The sequence below is a fragment of the Schistocerca serialis genome, chromosome 8 (assembly GCF_023864345.2).
Source record: "Schistocerca serialis cubense isolate TAMUIC-IGC-003099 chromosome 8, iqSchSeri2.2, whole genome shotgun sequence".
In the NCBI taxonomy this organism is placed as follows: domain Eukaryota; kingdom Metazoa; phylum Arthropoda; class Insecta; order Orthoptera; family Acrididae; genus Schistocerca; species Schistocerca serialis.
Genome location: NC_064645.1, coordinates 210,219,439 through 210,241,532, shown reverse-complemented (window position 1 = coordinate 210,241,532; position 22,094 = coordinate 210,219,439).

Here is a 22,094-nt window from a genome sequence, read left to right as displayed (position 1 = left end):
TGCCCACAGAAGTAAAGTTAAAGATTTAGAGAATGACATGCATAATGACATAAAGCAATTAGAGGATAACCACGAAATAAGTGATAATCCAGTGGTGAATATTAATGAGAAAACCGCCGTTGGTAGAACAGCAGAGTAAGATAAAGAAATGTTAGATATCTGAAGGGATTATGAGCGATTCTTAAGAAGAGAAAGCTACAGCAGCATCAAAAGATGCATTGCCGCAACAACAGCATCCGTCGAAAGGGAGCTATAATTAATGAAGACATACATCGCAACGTCATGTGCAACGTTACCTACAAACGCAGGCAGAACGTTGTTCTCCAGAACCATATTCAACAGATGATTATAAATAATATAGTGCATGTAGTAGCTTAAAAGTAAATCTCCGTGCTATGAGAAACAAAAAAAAAAAAAAAAACAAAAAACGTGAAGTTAAAAATGGGAGCTAAGGAAGACTGATACAAACCAATAATTGTTTATAGTATGTATGTACTGTCAAAGAAAAGGAATTAGAAGTCTTCAAAACGAGAATGAAAGAGTTACAAAAGGGAGGGTCTTATGCACGAATTCGATCGAGTATAGCGAGCAAGCTAAACCAAAGCGATGTGTTGTAGTCAGTGAAAAATAAATCTATAGCGGTAGGTGAACTACCTGCTTTTAAGGATAACTTATTACAGAATTCTTCAGGCATTCTCTTGTAGCTCATCTCAATTACAATGGCTTTATTACCTCATTAGCTTCATTTCGAGGCTTTTGAAAGAGAGTGATTTATATATTTTACTTAAGAGGAAAATTATAAATATGAACATGAACAGACCAGTAGCTTATTATGAATAGGTCGCAAGGCACTATTGTGTAGCTAGAAGCGGTCGTCGCTCTTTAGCTTGGGTCTCAGTGGAATTTGTCAACAATGAAATATCGTACGTCATGAGCTGGGCAGTTGCGTAGCAACATTGCGATTGCGAATCGTGTTGCGAAAAGATATTGTCTGTGCTTGCGTGATTTTCGTAGCTCTATTCTTTGCGCTCTAGAGGTTCTTCTTGGTGAGACAAGCTCATTAGTTGAGTGTCTAAGTAGCTTGTTGAGAACAGTCTTCCGATAGAAGAACTTACGAAGCCAGCGTTGGGTGTGACGCAGAACGGAACCGTAAGTAACCAGTCAACATCTTCTTTCGGTCACCTTTTTTCCACACTAACATACATTGCTGTTTATGTCACTGTAAACTACTGGTGCTGAATGCTGTAGCTCACAAATCAAATAGCTTGTATTTGGTTTTATTTGTAAGTTTAATGGCATCAGCTACATTTTAACGAGAAAGAAAAAAGAAATCTTTTCCAGTGATCCGACTTGACATCCAATCTGCGAGAGTAGTTTTACAAAATCGTCAGACATGTTTTCGGTAACTGATGTAACCTGTTGAGATCTTTACATTCTATAAATTCCGAAAGCTGTATATTTCCACTATTAAGAGTATTTAGGGGCAATGCTGCGAATTTTTCTGCGTCGTATTAGCATAGTGTATCACTTTATGCCTTACATGTCGTGTAGATTAGCAAGTTTTTTTTATATTGTCTATAGCTAAAGACCGAAAAGCTGGGCGAAAATTGATATGGTTGAAAATGTTTGCTTAGAGATTGCAGGGATTGATGTGAATATTATACTTGTGGCGTAGGATGTGGTTGCGGAACTGGGGGGGGGGGGGGGGCCGAAATCGGTTGCTTCAAGCAAAGATATATTTCAGTAATCACTTAAGCTACATTAAATTTCCTAGGTAAATGTTTCTACTCGTTTCTCTGAAGCAGCATGGAGGTGGTTTGTGGATCGTACACACGTGAGGGGATGCAGATTGCTGGCATGTGGTCAAACTCTTTCCTCTTCGTTAGTCGGCAGACTGAAGCGCGACCAGGCGATTCTCTCCTCTCTCTCTACTTTACTATTTCTCGAGAAATGACTACCCCAAAAACCACAACTTTTTACCTCAGTTTTACTAGGTCGTTTTCTGCTCTCTGTTTCTCTCTCTCTATCTCTCTCTCTATCTCTCTCTCTCTCTCTCTCTCTCTCATATACTTACTCACATTTCGTTGCAGAACGTAAACTTCATCCTCGGTCCTACACTTTTCTCACTCACGACAGTACGGCAAAGCTTATATTCAGCTAATAAGAGTCTTGTCGCCAAAAAGCAAATGTCTGGGTTCCAGTATGTCAGAAATACACAGCTTTAATACGTTCTGCTTCATTTTACATTTAAATAGTCCTTGAAAGTCTAGCACGTCGCACAAGTTACGATGAAGTGGACGAGGATACGATCTCCTTTATAGGGTCTATATGAGCATCTACTCGTATATCATCTGCCCTCTTTTATGTGCAATTACAGATACTATGTACCGATCTCTTGCGTTGAGCTATGAAGTTGGTAACTGAGTAGTTAATGATGCGCAGCGGAGATGGCCAACATGATCACAATAGAATGTGAAAAAAGCAGGAGAAGGTAAAAAGAGATCCAACTGCTACCAAAATACTTCTAAGTAAGATAACATTCAGTGCCTCTATTCGTTCTAGAGGAATTCGGGCATGAAAAACGTGTTTCTGTTATAGAAGTTTTGCCATTTTCAAAAATTCAGTATTTTCCTTAAATCTGTCATATTTTCAAGAAACTGCGGAAAATATTACATGGTAATTTGTTTCCGAATATTTTTAGGACGTGCTGCGGTGACCTCGATGTGTCTTCCTTAAAACTTTGTTACAAGGAAATGTTGCAGATATTTAACGGAATTATTTAATGTGTCTACTACTTAGATGTTGCGTTGCAGTGTAAAGGAGTTATTGTTTACTGCTTCTTACCTCGAAATGCGTATTATTGGATTCTGAATGCTGATAATTAAAATATTTTGGTACTATCGCACAGCTAATATACTTTGATTAAGCGTACATATGATTTTATGTTTTCTGGCATTTTCTTCAGAAGTGTGCTCCATTCATTCGTTATGTCTCTCATTTGGTTGCAGGAAAAGTAATTTGGATTGAATAACTTCCTGGTGTCGTTAATAAACTTACCCACCCTGTCTCTGTTTTCAGAATATTTCGTACACGTATCTGACCTAGGAACTGTGTATAAAATCTCATATTGTAACACTTCCGTGTCATCACATAGTATTTCGCGTTTACGTGTTAAGAGATATGTGTGAATGTTCTTTACTAAGGATCCTAATTTCCTTAGGCGACCCAGCACTTACTGCTGCATACCAATTTCAATTCTGTTTCAAAATACAGCTTCACCCTTTGCATGAATTCCAAGTTAATTCAACATTGTATTGAATTTGTCGTCTTTGAGAACTACGGTGGCGCCTTGAAACCATCGCATCTATTTCTTAGATTCTTTCCATTCCTGCCCAATTCAGACTCCATCTTAATTTTACTCAAAATCTAAAAAGAGATATCTGCACAATCCGACGGCTCACAGGTCCACTGAGTGCGTCGGCTCATAAACCACAAAAGTTCTTGGAAAATGCCTGATACATACATATTTCGAACAACCAGAAGTTCAGCGTTATTCTAACCCCAGAGGCGTGACTGTTTCGATCTGTTCTTGTTCATAAGCAGTCACCACTTAATAGCAAATTACAAAATGTTCTAAGGTAAATCTCTGTCAAAAAGAGATACTGTAGTCTTTTTGTGTAGACATCTGCGTGTAACTGCCAGCAGATATAGCGACTACTATCAGCACATTAGCATCACTTTAGGACATTTTCATATATACATTATTCCTTTATGTTGCCGAATAGGCAAATAATGAATGTGATGGTGAAATTTTTAATTCGACACTAACATTCTCATTGACGAAGCTTGCAGATTTCCTTGTTTGTGGTACTTCTTTACTTTTGTAATTCAGTTATTCTTGGAAATTATGACTGTGACATGTTAGTCACGTATTACTTATAGTTGGTAAAGCGCTGTGGTGCAGTTAACAGCTATCGTTGTTCTTCAGTTTGGGTCCCAGGCGATTTTGTCAACAATGAAATATCGCACAACATGAGGCGGCAATTGAGTAACGACATTGCGATTGCGAATTGTGGTGCGTAAAATTATTGTCTTTGGTGCGTGATTTTCGTAGTGCTATTCTTTGTGCTGTAGTGGCCCTTCTTGGTGAGACCAGCTCGTTAACTGAATAACTGAACCGCTTGTTGAGAACCGTCTTCAGATAGAAGAACGTAGGCAGCCAGCGTTTGGTGGGACACTATACGTAACCGCAAGTGACAAGCCAGCATCTTGTCTACATCACCTCTTATCGACAGTAACATCATTTGCTGTTGACAACGTGTGTAAACTACTGCTTCTGATCGCTGTGGCCTCACATTTGAAATCGTTCGTAACTAGTTTTATTTAGATTTTTAGTCGACCAGATAAGTTTACCAAAGGAAACGATCCTTCCCAATGATGATAGATGATGTTCTTTCTATGAGAGTAGTTTTACAAAATCGTCGGGCATGGTTTCGTAAATGATGTGCCCTGTTGCATTTTTTGCGTTTTATAAATTCCGACAGTTTTTTGTTTCCATTATCAAGTGGGTTTAATGGCTACACGGCAACGTCATGTTAGCCTGCTGTATCATGTTACGTGCTGCATATCGTGTAGATTATAAAGTTGCTTCATTTTGTTCTGCGTGATTCACCAGTGGTAGATACATGTACACAATTTATTTTTGCTGGTCTGGAACATGGACGTATCCAGCGAGGAGATGATGGGGCAGCTTTCCTCCCCAGTACGAAATTGGTGTCCAGTACTGCATCGCCAGCCTGACAGAAGTAAAAATTAAATATCAATTTGAAGAAATGCAGAACATTTGTTGGCCGCTGTGTAGTGGCATGTGTCGTGAAGTCTCGGTGTCATTCCACACTTCCCAGGAGAGCTAATATGAGTTACCTAAATCCCTTGCACCTTCGCCTTACTTTTACCATAGATTCAAGATATACATTTGTTCTCTAGCGCAAATAAACGCTATTTAATCGTTGTGTATGTGTTATGTAATAACAGCAAACGAAGAAATAAAATTTTTCTCCATACAATGGTGTCTTTCGCGAACAATCGTCTTAGCTGCTGGAAATCTTCCGGCTTATATGATCGTATCCCATGAAATGTCTTTGTCCTTGCTCTTCGTCCAGACGCAGCACTGGACATTAGAGGTACTCTTTACTTTGCTGAGGCTTGCAGACACAAGAGGTCAGTGGCGGAATGTCGAAACCCTTAATAATTGTCCATCGCAGGTTTGGAAGAAACGGCAGGAACTAAAGAGTTTCATGTGCCGCGACCTACAACAGGGAAGGCTCACCAATAGCTATGTAATAATTTGTTCAAGACCGACATTTGATCCATGAGTTTTTGCTTTAGAAGAGAACGATCCTGCAATGACAGTATATTTTATGATAACACACCAGTTACAGAAGAGGAAAGAATTTAAGTGAGGAATGCAATAATGTTTGTAGTTTAGGAAAAAGCTTATGAGAAAGGCAGTAGACGTGTACTGTGTCAGATTACGCAAGCTCTTACAAAGAGACAACAATTATGATCGACGACTGATGAACCTCCGTAAATAATTAGAAATATTTGTCAGCAATGTTATAACGTACTACAGAGAATATCTCTTCACGGATGTAGACATTACGAATGAATTGAAAGTTGATTCAGATCGCAAGAAAACAGACCCTAACAGGAAAAGATGGCGGTAGTATGTTTCAGTACCGTTTATTTCAATCTGCTGTAGTATGTTGACTGCAATCCAGTTCCGAGTGAAGTTGAAGTCGTGTGTCAAGCGCTGACTAGTACGGTCGGCTTTGACTCTCGGGATCAACCCTGCAACCATTTCAACCACCGAGCACGTCTCTCAACACCGTTCAAGGCTTTAGTCTGTCTCTTTCTCTCCATCCCCCTCTCCCTCCCTCCTTCAACCCCCCCCCCCCTCTCTCTCTCTCTCTCTCTCTCTCTGGCTCTCTTTCTCATACACTTACAAACATTTCGTAGCAGAAAGAAAACTTCATTCTCGGTGACACATTTTCTTAGCAGGGACTGCAGCACAGCAAGATATTTATGTAGCTAATAAGAGTCACGTCGCCCACAGGCACACATCTGGACTCCAATATGTCACCAATGCATAGTTGTCATATCTTTGGCAGTTTCAGGCTGCTATACATGACTTTAGACGCGTTTATCAACTTAATGTTTATTTGAATGTTTAGATTCGCGGTTTATTAGGATTTTTGAATTTTTCTCCAGCATCAAATCGCCAGAAAAGCGTCACTTTCCAGCACGTTCCTGTTAAGTCGCTTCCTTGACTGTTTGTCTCTTCGGAACAGATTTCGTGATTCATCCAAAAGTAATTTCGCGATGAGCTAGAGTTTTTAAACTTCGCGCATAGCTCAGAGATGTCTGACAATGCTCTATTAACTCCTTATCTTGTCCTGTGTGTTTCGGAGTGTACTTTATGTACCACTGCCATATCCCCCTATTCCTGATCTCGTCGCGAATGGCCCACGGGAAGAAAGGCTGCTGGAAAGCCTCCGTGTGAGGTGAGATCTCTCTAAATTTTTCCCTCATGGTCATATCCCCAGATATGCGTACGAGACTCAACAGTTTGGTCGAGTCAACTGAAGAGAAACTAAAATAATTCTGATATATACCACATGACTCTGTTGTAACCTCAGCAAAGACACAGAAAATAACCATTTAAAGCAAAAATAGTTTTGGTTATCCACGTTTTTAAATCTGACTAAAAGGTATAAAATGGTTTCTCATAGCTTCATACGGACACGAATACCATACAGCGAGTGTTGGAAATTTGTGATTGTGTATTTTCAATGTCTATGTAAGTACTTGAAACGAAAAACGATAACCGTGGGGCAGACGCAATACGTACTTGATGCATGAATAATTCACCCGCTGACTAACGTAAAGTTGTGTTTCATGTGCTCCACGTTTTCCGCTTTCAATCTTACAACCACTATCATGGATACTAAAAATTCACAATCACTCAATCGATTAAAAAAAAAATCTGTTAAGATCACAACAGAGACATGTCGTTTATTTCAGCTTGATTTTCGGCGTCACTGAGAACGTTAGGTGTCCTACTGCGCTTCCTTGAGATTTATTGGATGATATTGTTCTTTCTGTGGAATATTAAGTGTGCAGTATAACGTGCTGTGTTCTATAATCAGTACAAGCGCTAGGTAATGAACTAGTCAAAGACATGAAATTCTGCCCTAAGAATGCACTTTCCCAATAGAGGCAGATAATTTTCAGTTTGTAGGAAATGAAGGTGGATCATTTACTGTCTCTCTCTTCACACTTTGTTCTTTTCTTGTCGTGCTGGACGTTTAAGCAATTCTGCGAGTTAGGTGGACATCAGCACCGCATATATGGTTGCACTTGCGAGTGCGTTCCTTTGAGTCTGATAGTTGCTTCCGCTTGAGGGTTTATACGTAGCCTTAGCTCTGAATCACGTACCATTCAATTCAAGCTCCGGAAGACACAAACAGCTACAAACGAGATATGCTTAGAAGCAGTTGAAGAAAAGCATTATGAGTTCCACCCCGCTGGCAATGTGAGTAACGCATGCTCGCTGTGGCATTTCACGTGAAAATAACTTAACCAAGCCTCAGTGTGGATGGAGTAATCGAAAGACACTTGCTTCTAAACGTCAATTTCTCATTCCCTCCCAAGTGATTCAACGACTGTATGAGACTTTAATATTGTTTTTATCTGTCTCCTACTACATCTCCAAATGAGATGAACAGTGGTTTTGCTAGCTTCAGAAGGAAACAAAAGTTAAGCAACTCAGCTACTAATGCGCATACAAGAATTATAGTTCAAACACTTACCATCTGGTTAACAGAATTTTTAGAGTTTGTTGGAACTCAGGTCTACATGTTTAAGTGCTGGACAACAGAAAGGGCAACTGGGTATACAATCTCATCGGTGGCCGAACTGGACAACGATGTGGCAACAAGTCAACATTTCTTTTTCAGGTGAGCTGTTCGATCTTTCTCCTGAGGAAGCGTCTTTAGAGCAATTAAAAAAAAAAAAAAAGAACAGTGGACCTGGCTGAACGATGATTAGAACTCATCTACAGCCATGTAAATCGCAACTGACTCACTGCTACCTCACTCAACTATTCCTTCTCGTCCATAATACAAGGTATCCGCTAAGGTACCCATCGTAATTCATTAAGAAGTGAACAGGTTGCTGGACATTTGGCCGTTTGCCACAAGTCGAAGTGGCTTTAAAATGGTACGACAATGAATGTGTGAGCATTTGTACACAGGGCACAAATATGTCGGGCAACACACTCTATTGTGAAACGTAGTTTGTTCTTGTGGGATCAGTTGACATGAAGAACAAGATAGAAACCGAAAAGAAAAAGTAATCACGATGGTAACCTATAACGCTGTGTTCTGTCCCATGATATCATGTTTACTGTTCGTACATCGTCCCGAAATGCAAGGTGAAACTCCTCATTCTTTACATTACGTATCGTAACACTTGTTCGAAAACCGTGTGTCACTTTTAAGCGACGTTGTAAGCCCCCACAACCAACTGAGCTTGAATCATCGATTTGATTCTTAGAACACATTGAGCCTACGTATATCATTGTACTACCTAAAACCGTTACATTGGTCAGAATTTGCAAATTATTCGTAAGCTTAAATTTCCTAAAAATTTTATACTGTAGAATTAGAGATTTCGACGCTTCTGGTGGTACTGTCTACATATCTGCATACTCATTAGTAAGAAATCTTCGTAGGACACTCGCCCTGTTTCCATTCCAATGTTTCTCACTGTCCAGCAGCGCACAATGAACACACACTTATTCTGTATGGTCAATACTTGACGTGATATTTATTTTTTTCTTCGCAGATGTTCCGAAGGCTTTTGGGCGTGTTCTGCCTCCGATCTGGGAGGCAGGCAGAGGAAGACTTTTACGGAGACCTCATAGACACCGATTTAATTGGAAAGCCAGAGGTGAGGAACTCCGAACAACAGCAACGCTTAGGTGCACCCACTTTTAGTAAGATAATTAAGATTAATTTACATCACAGGTTACTGTGAGGCCATCTTGGTTTAGTGGTCCTTAGTTACTCGTAGCTGTGAATAAATCATGATTGAATAACAACTTTTGTTTTGTGCCTTCGTATCAACGTGTTTGTAGCACTATTAAAAGGAAAGGTCGATCGGCTGTCTGTTCTAGTAAATTCTTTTAATTGGAACCCTGTAGCCACTGGCTCGATCAAAACTGTGCTTTGTACAGGAAGAATGTATCACAAATAAAAAGAGAGGTTAAGCAGAACATTAACAATCAGAATTAACATAAATTTCTGACTTTTAGTGTTATAATGAATTTTTGAAAATCACGACAAATACACAAGAATTTACAGAATGTGGAGAAATGTTCCTTAAAATGGTTGATTTTGGTTCCAAAACTGGCAACAACATAGTTTTCAATACTTGTAACACCTACTAATACAACGTTTAATCAATACTGAAGATTTCCCCAAAGGTCTGATGAAATGAATATTGAAATTGTATCAGGTCTCACTTATGCATGACAATGATTTGTTAGCTGATATTTGGACAAACTGACTAGGCTATGATTGAAGGACCGGCTTAGCCACTTGCTGGTTTTCAAGTCCACCGTTGCAACTGTATGGGCGTACACGTGCTCGGTATTTAGAGATGCCAAAGCAATGAGTGGATCCATTAGCTTATACAGTTTTGTTTGCCGAGGATATTATGAGTGTGAGGTGTTAGATACCAGTTGGAGTAGTTTAATGACTTTATGCACTGCTCTTTCTTGGTTCTTGTGGTCAGATGCGAGATGTTTTGAAATTTGTTGGATTTGCTGGAGTCCATTTACGAGGGACTTTTTAACTGTGTCTCGGCAACACAACAGGTTTTCAACAGGGACCACGTTCGACGACTTCAATGTGGCGACCCCCGTTTTAGTTATATTCTGAAGAGTTGACATCAATCGTTTTATTTGTTAAACTAATTTATACGAAGTTAGCTTGAATCTCTGTTCTAATTACGACATACCTTCGATCCAGATAAATGGTAAAATACTGTCGATGTTATCTTATGACCGCCTAGAAAACCATCCAACTATGTGCATTCTAAACTCAGACCTTTTGGCACATTTACTGAAAGTTGCAAGACTTCTGCATTTGATAGTCTAATACAAGAATAATTTTTGTTTTATGCTGTGAATTGACACGCACAATGTATTGGACGTTAGATAAAGGTTAGAAAAAGAAACTGAAAAGCAACAATTTTGACGGTAGAAACAAATCTCCCACAGAGGATGAGCGCCGCGCGTTGGCGGCTGCGCTCAGACGTGGACGAGTTGGTGCTGCTGGCAGCGCAGGCGGAGAAGTCCCGGCCACCGCCTGTTGTTATTGATGAAGCCTGCGGCAAAGTCATCGGGAAGGTAAGGCGGCACTAAAGACACATCTTCTTGGATAAGTCGCTACTAAGAGATGAGTCAGATTACATACAACATACCCTTCTCTCCGACCATTATAAAGTGAAATACTGGAAGATAATAAATCTGATCCTTGTCTCCGTTAACGATTGTGTTTGATACGTCTTCCACTTCTTTTGATTACTCAGAAAAATAGAAAGTAAGTTTTGTCCATAACAGTCACCGTAGAGAACTTTTACTACTGTTGTTGCATAATGAAAGTATTATGTATTTTAAAGTGAAGATTTGCTGTTCTGTGCAGGTGAATGATGGCTGGACGATTCTGACGACTGCCAAGATCCATGAGCCGCCTGTGGGGGAGTGTGACGAGGACATCCCGCCGATCCCCCGCCGCCGGAGAGGGTGTCGGAGGTGCTGGGCGGAGAGAGTCGGGGAGAAGAACGTTGTGCGCCCACACGGTGGCCGGGCACACCGCCTCACTACCCACTAAACGTATTCATGTCGAGGACACGCCGCCAGTTCCTCGTCGTCAGAGAGGTTGTTGGAGGTGCTGGGTGAAAAAAGTCAGTGCAAAGACTGTTGTGCATGTAGGGAGTGGACAGGGACAGTGACTCACTAACCAATAAACATGTTCATGACGAACTGAGTATAGTTGATAAGAAGGACATTCCACTAACCCCCTGACTTTGGGGAACGTGTTAGAGATACTGGCGAGAGAAAGTTATTGCTAAGACCTTTCTTTGGCTGCAAGGTGGATGGGGCGGCCGGCTTATTAACCAAGAAATATATTCGCTTGGAACCTAAACCAGTGGACGAGGAGGATATCCATCGATCGTCTCTTTGCTTCAGATGGTGCTGCAGGTGCTGGACTGAGAATGTCTGGGCTAAAACTATTATATGTGTCGATGTGTGCAAAGTGGACAGGGACATGAGCTCACTACCGAATAAACTTATTCACGAAGAAGTGAACACAGTGGATGGGGAGAACATACGACCAACGCCATTTCGTTGGAGAGGGTGCTGAGACTGTTGTTTATCTGCAAAGTGGATGGGCTTTTTTGCTGGCCAATGAACATATTCTTCAGGAACTTGGGACAGTGGATGATGAGGACATACCACCGATGCCTGATTATTGGAGAGAGTGTTCGAAGTACTGGGTGGAGAAAGTCAGGACTGTGTCTCTTGTCTGTCTGCAAAGTGGACGGGGATACTGGCTCACCAGCCTATGAACATATTATTGTGGAACCAAGTACAGGGACTCAGAAGGACATCCCACTGATGCCTTGTCGTCAAAGAGTGTTGGAGGTGCTGGCAGAGAAAAAAATCAGGACTAAATCTGTTGTTCGTCTCACGAATACTTAAACTGAATAAATTGTTAAATGAATTAGTATAATATCTTCGAACTTCAGACGTTAAATGCATATTTTTAAAAGACTGTTAATGAAGCTTTAATATCATTTAACTCAGTTTAAACAAATATTGAAATAAAATTTACTACCTTCTTAAAAGATGTACGTGTATCTCTTTCTCCTTTTATGTCTTTACATGTGTTATTGCATAGAGCTAAACATATGAGGATACTATCTTTTTAGATGTCCACCTCCCACAGCAGTATTATACACTGACTGCCACAACTATTAGTACATAGCATATCATTCTTCATCATGACAAATGACAAATAATCGTGAGTTAATTTTGTTCACGAGCAACTACCAAACATATTAAACACGCAGTCGATTTTATCTGTCTCCATTGATGCTCTGTGCAGTTGCACTTTTATATAAATGCTTGTGTTCTGAACTAACAGAAATTAAATATCTATGTAACATTAAGACACATCTATGGACGAACGATCCATTGAAACTGAAGCCCGGGAACGATTCGCTCAAAAGTCCATTGCTCTCTTCTGAACTTCAATGATATCATTCAGCACATAAACAAAATTAATATTTCATACAACTAATAAATGGTAGTGTTCTGATGTTACAGAGCTCCTAAGTGTTACAAGAGTCACATTTTTTAATTAGTCATTAGTAAATGTAGTTTCTGGTTTGGAAGCGTCGAATGGAACTGCAAGTGTTACTCAAGACTTCCTGAACACCAGAACTTTTGGCGCGCACAGAAATGCTCTGACAGACACATAAGTAACAGCACTGCACTATATGACCAAGTTTACTTAGTCTAACTATCTGAATTACTAAATACACAAAAGTTATAACCAAGGCGTGTACAAACAAAAATATTTATATGTAATGAGTGTCCCGAGACCACCGGCCTTATCATTATGCTCAACTGCACAGCTTTATTGTTTGTACTTGCACACCATTTAACCAGCCTAATACGCTGCTGAATGTGTACGACTGGGCCGCACAACAAGGAAGAGCAATCATCGTTGACGACACCAACGCTATTATATTCAATAGAACATTAACACAAATTCTTTCGCCATAATTTTTTATTAAAATTTTGCGAAACACTTAACAAGAAAGAATTTTCCATATTACCTAAACCTGACTTTTGGTTATAAAACTTTGGCAATGACCGAAAATTCCCTTTCTTTGTAGACTTCAAAATTCCTTGAATTGTCTTTGGATATAAAATTTAAACAATGTCATTAAAATTCACCACAAACTGGTAGTAAACACACAACTAATGAGTTACGCCCTTTGGTGACGTAGGTTTGTAATAAAGTGAAGTTATATGAATACAATTCACAACTCCACGGTGGTAATCCTGGCGGTGGTAATCCAACGGACAGGGTAGCAGCGACAGTAACGTGACCGCCGGTCTCCACCTCGAGCAACACCACTATTGTTCGTACAAGTGGTGATTACCCGTTCAAATTACAGCTTCCTATACAACGGCCGCCAACTACAACTTGACCCGGCTATCACTCTAGGTACGGCTAAGCCGTTTTCCAGCACATACAAGAACTGCTCCCAGCACAGGGCACCCCTCGTCCCCTTCTTCATGCCGCTGCTAACTCAAGACCCCTCCGCTGCCCGAGCCATGCCACCTCGTGGACCACACTCGCCCCACAAGCCTCTCTGAAAAGAGATTCTGTACAACCAGTGATTCCACCAGAGAGGCATCAAGTCGAAAAATGCTAAACATTGCGGAAGGTTTCGACACGCGGCTCAGTTCTTCGCCTACTTAAGACAAAACTCTCAGAGAGGAAGTCGTCACTCCATCACTGGACCGGTCTCCCGCACCCTGGTTGCTTACCACTTTCAGTTGAGAATTGAGTGCCCTTATCGGTTTACCACCGGATTTTTCACATACCACGACCGAACTGGGGAAGGAACCTTGGTCGCTTTGTATGGACCCAAAAACCTAGGCATCTTCTTAGATGTGACATTATCAGGTCCTTACTCTGCCCCCAAAAATCTTTACGTAAACCTCAGTGCCAACGCGCAGAGTGATGGGATGCCTACCCTTGTCGTAACGCTCAGTCTCTCTCTTGTGGGCACGCGGAATTTTGTTCCTAGCGGCCCGCCAATTTTCCCTTATAGTCTCCAGACTACCATACATGGGTAAGATGTCATTGATCGACCAGACATTAGACACCGGTGAATTAACAGGGAAGGCAAACATGTGACTAGCAGGTGTACACTAATGAGCAGGTGTATCCGCAGTGTTCAACGCAAAGGTTAGCCCCCATATTGTCTGATCCCACCGGGTCTGAGCATTCGAATGAAATATAATAAGGGCAGATTTCAAGTTGAGATTCACGCGCTCTGCGAATGACGGTTGCAGGTGGTACGGAGTGGTAGTTATTTGGCGGATAGCAAGGCAACACAAGACTTCTTGAATTCTCTCGACTGAAAGGCCTGAGCATTACAACTTCCCAGGTCGCTAGGTGCACCATGATGGAGGAAACCTCAATAAATGCTGAATAGCAGCTCCAACTGTACTCACCCTACTAGGAAACAACAAAACAAAGCGAGGGAAAGCATCTACTACAACCAATAAATGCTTAATTCCCAGCTGAGTGCGCAGGAGAGGACCTAGATAATCAATAACTTGATTTTCCATTTGGTATTCTGCCCTGTCAGAACTTAATTCACCTTCCTTGGAATTCGGATTAGTCTTAGCTGTAAGACACTTTTGGCATAAGGTAACCAACGGCCTCACTTCCTTATTTATGATCGGCCATGTGAAGTTCTCGTTAATTTTCATAAGCATCTTAAAGCTATCTAAGTGATCCCCACAAGGGGATTCATGAAAATAGTTAAATATGACAGGCACTAGTTCCTGGGCCAGGTAAAGCTTAGGCTTTCCATCACGAAGGGTAGTATAACACAAAATCGCCTTATTCAACTGGTACCCCGGAATATCTTGCCCCTCTTTTAATCGGCCCTTAATTGTACCTAGCTGTACTTCGTAGTCTCGCCTAGCGCCCAGGTCACTAAATAGTTCAGGTACTTCGCCTAGTATAGTACAAAGAAATTAATTTCTTCAGTCCACAACCCTGTCGTTTCCTCTTCAGGCTGAAACATCAGACTCAGCGCATCAGTGACTTGGTTATCGGTTCCCCTAATGCGTGGGACCTCAAAGCGAATTGCCGATATCCGCACCTCCCAACTAGCAAGTCTTCCCGTCTTGCGCGGACGAGCCAACACCCAGGACAACGTTTGGTTGTCGGCTACCAATAAAAACTGCCTATGTTCAAGGTAGAATTCGAACCTCATAATTCCAAACTGCACAACCGAATCTTCCAGCTGCCGACAACAGTTTATATGTTTTGTATCCCGTATGGGAGGCGGCGCGTGGGTAGGAACTGGAAAAGGTAATACAAGTCGGTATTGCAAGAAAATGGTTTACTGGTGCAAAAACAAGGTGATAAACGATTACATAACTTTGTACGTAGGTGCGATGCTGAAGCGAAGTGTCCTGGCTGGCTGTACCTGATGAAATGGTCTGAAGCAGTCGCGGAGCTCGTAGACATCGATAGCACGGACCAGAGGGCGCTGTCGTCGGTGTCTCTAGTAGTGCCAACTCGAGAAACTATTCCGTGGCATCGTTGCTATCGATACCACAACATGTCTGCCTGTTTACATATCTCTGTATTTGAATACGGATGCCTATACCAGTTTCTTTGTCGCCTCAGTGTATTTGCCTATTCATATTTTGCTGTAATTTGAATGCGTTAGTATGGCTACCCCACCCCCACCACCCCCCCGCTCCTACGTCTTAGCTGCAGACTGCTTCTGCTCTGGAACTAAATCAGATTTTTCGGTTTCAGACCCAGCAATAGCCACATTGCTGTCTGCTGTACAGCATTTGGTTGCCGCGCAAGCTGCGCCACCTGCCCAACCGACCAACCAATGGATGCAAAAAGTGTCACAAAACAACATTCCACCGTTTCGGTACTTCGATGAAAAAGGAGAGGAATGGCTTTAATATCTCACCAAGTTCCAGGCCCGTTGTCAAGTTCGTTGAATTCAATGTTTTTGTGGAATATTTACTGTCCGTCGCGGGAACGCCTGTGTTTCGTTCAATTCAAAAACATTTCCCTAAGTTGTCTCCGACGCACACTCCTAAGATGAAGTAGTAGGTGCTCAGTATTACCAGCATCAGATTCAGGTCGCGGCAGCCAGATTTCAGTTCTTAAGTCTTATGAAAAGCCGGAATAGACGTACCGTCAGTGGTATACCGACTTACAGGGTCTCACTGGGAAATCTACATTCAAGTGTAGTTGTGGCAACTTTTATAGTGTCATGCTGATCCGTGATGCGATCATGTATAGTGTCCCTGGTAGCAGAATTAGAGAGCAGATTCTCAAGTACTCAAATCCTTCGCTCTATCAACAATTCGAATCCGGTGCCATAGCCGCCGATATAGTTGATCAGGTCTGGATTTGTCGGTCGAGTCGCCTCTTGCCCGTCCCGCTCAGCCGCCACGACGAGCGCCCACAGACGCGCGGACAGCCCAGTAAACACGTAGCCAGGCCTGTAAATCTAATGAAGTCTTGCCCTAGCTGTTACGCTCGCCATATGCGGCAAGATTGTCCGTCGTTCAGCGCAACGTGTTACTCATGTGGATAGAAAGGCCATGGTCGGGCAATTTGATTGCAACGGCAAAAGAAAGCAATTTCTGCCTCTCTCGCAACAACAGGTCTCATGTACATTCTGTGAAAACGACTACAGGCGTAAGATTGTGCCCTCACCTCACCCCAGAGCAGTGCGTCGCCAATCCAACAAACTATTTGTAACCTCAGTTCACGTCACATGACTTTAAACAATTTTGAAACAAAATGGCATTCGTCATCTAACAAGTGCTCCGTTTCACTCGCAGTCCAACGGAGAAGCGGAGCGCTTTGTTCGCACCTTCAAGCAACAAATGGTCGAGCTCCGCACCTCCCACACACGGGAACTGGCGCTGCATCTCATTCTCGCTACTATCGCTGACACCACCGCGCCGGACCGTCACCGTCGGAACTTATTCATGGTCGCCACCAACAGACGCTGTTACACTTGTTCCACCCACCGCAGCATTCGACGCCGCGGATGGTCTGCAAGTATCATTCTGCACCTCGCGATCTTTTTTTTACAGAGTTTATGCACAACATCAGCGATTGGAGTGAGACGAGATAAAGAAATACATTGGCACATATATGTATGTAATTGCAGGTCTCGATGGTTTTAAACGCCGTCACCAGAATCTAATTCGCATTTGCCGTTTGCTTCGTGATTCTGCTGCTTTTCTTCCCCCAGATTCACAGCCCCACGGGACCACGCGCTGGTGCCGCCACGAAATCCCAGGATGAGCCAATGGACGCCGCACCTTCGCCTTCGCCGTCGCCGCTCTCCGACCTGATGAAACTCGACCTGCCGTCGCCGTCATCACCCCAGGAGACACCCTCAGCACTGGACGTGTATCCTGAGCAGTGTTTTCGAGGGGACGTTCCTCTGCTCTCGCAAACAGATGGCGGGGTACGGCCGGAAGTACGCCGTTCTCCAGAGCTACGGTTCTCTGCATACCTCTACGTCCCGGTTACTGCCTCCCCCTCCCCCCTCGTCCCCCTTCCTCGATGTCTTCGCATCTACAGTACACGACAAAGGCGTTGCGTTTCGGGGAGACGTGGGATGTCCTGGCGTACCCCTCTAGGAAACATTGTATAGCTGGCGGTGAACTAGGCGCGCCTATGACAAGAGAAGACCAATACACACCCCAGGCTATGCACCGATAACGCCCGCTGGACAGCATACATATAGGCCGCCACCGCCGACCGAGCTGTCTCAACTTCTCAATCTCAATATCTCAATACGTCGCATCGGTGCTCAGTTCACATTGCACCTCAATGCGTCGCACTATGCTCTTATCTTCCACAATGATAGTCGTCGCCTCGGACCTTAGCTAGCTATGAGGGAACGTCAGTAATTGTGTATATTTGTGACATGGACACGGAGTAGATTCAAGAATTACTACTACAGAACTTCAGATTGGACATCATTGAAATTAAGTACGCATTTGGTTCCTGTAATAAAAGAGTATTTTAACCACGTGTGCATATTTGTCGCAGCCGGCCGCGGTGGTCTCGCGGTTCTAGGCGCGCAGTCCGGAACCGTGCGACTGCTGCGGTAGCAGGTTCGAATCCTGCCTCGGGCATGGATGTGTGTGATGTCCTTACGTTAGTTAGGTTTAAGTAGTTCTAAGTTCTAGGGGACTGATGACCACAGCAGTCGAGTCCCATAGTGCTCAGAGCCATTTGAACCATATTTGTCGCGGTGAAAGGAAACCGGTCAACCACCTAATATACAACCCCCTCCACATTCACCAAGGAAGCATAAAACATTACAATCGGTCACAGGCACAGCACTCTTCATTTCATTGAAGGCTGTTCTGACTTTCCTATATGCTGAGTCAGTGCACCGATAATTATTTCTTTTTCGATTTCTTCGAATTTTTCATGCAGCCATTTCGCCTTAGCTTCCCAGCACTTCCGATTTATTTCCTAAGTGACTTGCATTTCTGTATCCCTGAATTTCTTCGAACATATTTGTACTTCCTTCTTTCAATGCCCATCTGAAGTATTTTTTCTGTTGTCCGTGGTTTCCTCGCAATTGCCTTCCTTGTACCTTCCTTTCCCACTATTGTTATGACCTATTTTAGAACTCTCCATTCCTCTTCATATGAAGTAACTACTGTGCTATTCCTTATCGCAGTATGTACAAACTTAGAGAACTTCAAGCGTATTACTTGATTCCTTAATACTTCCGTACGACACTTCATTGCACATTGATTCTTACTGACTAGACTGTTAAACTTTAACTTACTCTTCATCACTACTAAATTGTGACCTCACTCTATATCTGTTCCTGAGTACGCCTTAAAATCCAGTTTCTGATTTCGGAATTTCCTTCTGATCATGATGTAGTCTAACAGAAACTCTCGTAGTGCGTCGCATATTTGTCTTGGAGTGTAAGATACATATAACATACTTAGTGCCAAACCCACGGCCTTTGCCTGTGAGTATGGCTGCCCATATTACAGACGTGGTCGGCAAGTTACTCCGGCTTCTCAGGGGACACCGCTTTGGGAAATCTCGATGGCTACAATACTGCGAGCACGGCTTATTCATCAGAATTGGCTAGAATGCGTCCAAAAGTCGCCGGGCTATTTTGAAGCAGAGTTCCAGCCGGCACTTCAGAAACGTGCAGGGCTAGTCAATAACATTTTTCTGAGTTTGTGGCCGCACTGTCAATATGTAACACCACAGATGTCTCCCGATGACTGTTGCAAGTGATCTGCAGGGTGTTTTTGTTTACTGATGAATGAAAAAACTTTGTTTCTTATGTACCTGCTGATTTCCACCAATCACAAGCAGTAATGCAAACAATAATCAAAGCGTCGGGTTTTTGCCAGTGAAAAGAAATAACAGAAAGCCAATAAAGAACTTCTAACATCCCTCTCCTTCATCCTTAACAGCCTATCAGAATTATATAACAGCCATGTCTGAAGAAGGTCACCTGCAACACTGACCGAAACGTCAGTAGTTTTACATAGTGACAATGGGGTCACAACACAGAAAAATTTAATTGATTGTGACAATGGCTGCGGAAACCTACGTTTATATGCAGTGCTAGATTCACCATGGGGGGTACCAGGCCCGAGAACAGCGAACACTTATCCCACGCAGCGGTGTGACGGTCATGAGCACATATTTGCTCCACCACTCACGTGCTGTCCATACATCACTCAGACATCATTTCAGCAGGTGTTTGTTTAGGGCGTCACGTGGCCGCTCTCAGCCAAGTCAGTTTCCTCTGCCACTACAAGCATTTCCGATGCAGAGCGAATTCCAGAATCAACACCACGCAATTCCAGCTGCAGCTCGATCATGAGGACACCGCACTGCAATTACTACTAGCAGCCAGGCGTCAGACAATGAACTTCGTCTGTTCCGACCTGGCGGCCCGTGGGACCGGTGCTCGGAGATATGTACATCTACATCTACATCTATACTCCGCGAGCCACCTTACGGTGTGTGGCGGAGGGTACTTATTGTACCACTATCTGATCCCCCCTTCCCTGTTCCATTCACGAATTGTGCGTGGGAAGAACGACTGCTTGTAAGTCTCCGTATTTGCTCTAATTTCTCGGATCTTTTCGTTGTGATCATTACGCGAGATATATGTGGGCGGTAGTAATATGTTGCCCATCTCTTCCCGGAATGTGCTCTCTCGTAATTTCGATAATAAACCTCTCCGTATTGCGTAACGCCTTTCTTGAAGTGTCCGCCACTGGAGCTTGTTCAGCATCTCCGTAACGCTCTCGCGCTGACTAAATGTCCCCATGACGAATCGCGCTGCTTTTCGCTGGATCATGTCTATCTCTTCTATTAATCCAACCTGGTAAGGGTCCCATACTGATGAGCAATACTCAAGAATCGGACGAACAAGCGTTTTGTACGCTACTTCTTTCGTCGATGAGTCACATTTTCTTAGAATTCTTCCTATGAATCTCAACCTGGCGCCTGCTTTTCCCACTATTTGTTTTATGTGATCATTCCACTTCAGATCGCTCCGGATAGTAACTCCTAAGTATTTTACGGTCGTTACCGCTTCCAATGATTTACCACCTATGGCATAATCGTACTGGAATGGATTTCTGCCCCTATGTATGCGCATTATATTACATTTATCTACGTTTAGGGAAAGCTGCCAGCTGTCGCACCATGCATTAATCCTCTGCAGGTCCTCCTGGAGTACGTACGAGTTTTCTGATGTTGCTACTTTCTTGTAGACAACCGTGTCATCTGCAAATAGCCTCACGGAGCTACCGATGTTGTCAACTAAGTCATTTATGTATATTGTAAACAATAAAGGTCCTATCACGCTTCCCTGCGGTACTCCCGAAATTACCTCTACATCTGCAGATTTTGAACCGTTAAGAATGACATGTTGTGTTCTTTCTTCTAGGAAATCCTGAATCCAATCACAAACCTGGTCCGATATTCCGTAAGCTCGTATTTTTTTCACTAAACGTAAGTGCGGAACCGTATCAAATGCCTTCCTGAAGTCCAGGAATACGGCATCAATCTGCTCGCCAGTGTCTACGGCACTGTGAATTTCTTGGGCAAATAGGGCGAGCTGAGTTTCACATGATCTCTGTTTGCGGAATCCATGTTGGTTATGATGAAGGAGATTTGTATTATCTAAGAACGTCATAATACGAGAACACAAAACATGTTCCATTATTCTACAACAGATTGACGTAAGCGAAATAGGCCTATAATTATTCGCATCTGATTTATGACCCTTCTTGAAAATGGGAACGACCTGCGCTTTCTTCCAGTCGCTAGGTACTTTACGTTCTTCCAGCGATCTACGATAAATTGCTGATAGAAAGGGGGCAAGTTCTTTAGCATAATCACTGTAGAATTTTAAGGGTATCTCGTCTGGTCCGGATGCTTTTCCGCTACTAAGTGATAGCAGTTGTTTTTCAATTCCGATATCGTTTATTTCAGTATTTTCCATTTTGGCGTCCGTGCGACGGCTGAAGTCAGGGACCGTGTTACGATTTTCCGCAGTGAAACAGTTTCGGAACACTGAATTCAGTATTTCTGCCTTTCTTCGGTCGTCCTCTGTTTCGGTGCCATCGTGGTCAACGAGTGACTGAATAGGGGATTTAGATCCGCTTACCGATTTTACATATGACCAAAACTTTTTAGGGTTCTTGTTTAGATTGTTTGCCAATGTTTTATGTTCGAATTCGTTGAATGCTTCTCTCATTGCTCTCTTTATGCTCTTTTTCGCTTCGTTCAGCTTTTCCTTATCAGCTATGATTCGACTACTCTTAAACCTATGATGAAGCTTTCTTTGTTTCCGTAGTACCTTTCGTACATGATTGTTATACCACGGTGGATCTTTCCCCTCGCTTTGGACCTTAGTCGGTACGAACTTATCTAAGGCGTACTGGACGATGTTTCTGAATTTTTTCCCTTTTTGTTCCACATCCTCTTCCTCAGAAATGAACGTTTGATGGTGGTCACTCAGATATTCTGCGATTTGTGCCCTATCACTCTTGTTAAGCAAATATATTTTCCTTCCTTTCTTGGCATTTCTTATTACACTTGTAGTCATTGATGCAACCACTGACTTATGATCACTGATACCCTCTT